This window comes from Ipomoea triloba, chromosome 16, assembly GCF_003576645.1.
Source record: "Ipomoea triloba cultivar NCNSP0323 chromosome 16, ASM357664v1".
Lineage (NCBI taxonomy): Eukaryota > Viridiplantae > Streptophyta > Magnoliopsida > Solanales > Convolvulaceae > Ipomoea > Ipomoea triloba.
In genome coordinates this window covers 2,365,083-2,365,403 of record NC_044931.1, presented here as the reverse complement: position 1 = coordinate 2,365,403, position 321 = coordinate 2,365,083, and positions in this window count along the sequence as shown.

Here is a 321-nt window from a genome sequence, read left to right as displayed (position 1 = left end):
GCCCTCAATATTTTTAAAGTTGCAATTAGGTACATATACACCTCACTTGTTAGTGACCTGTAATACCCGGTAAATATAATTGTCAATTTTTTTTTTTTGCATAAAATGTATCAGATAGGCCATCAAACTTTATTTGTAAAGTCAATTAGGCCCTCAAACTTTTTAAAGTTGCAATTAGATACATAAAAATGTCAATTTAGTCATCAATGCATAATTACCTGTTAGTGACCTGTAATACCAGGTAAATACAAATGTCAATTTTTTTTTGCATAAAATGTATCAAATAGGCCATCAAACTTTATCTGTAAAGTCAATTAGGCC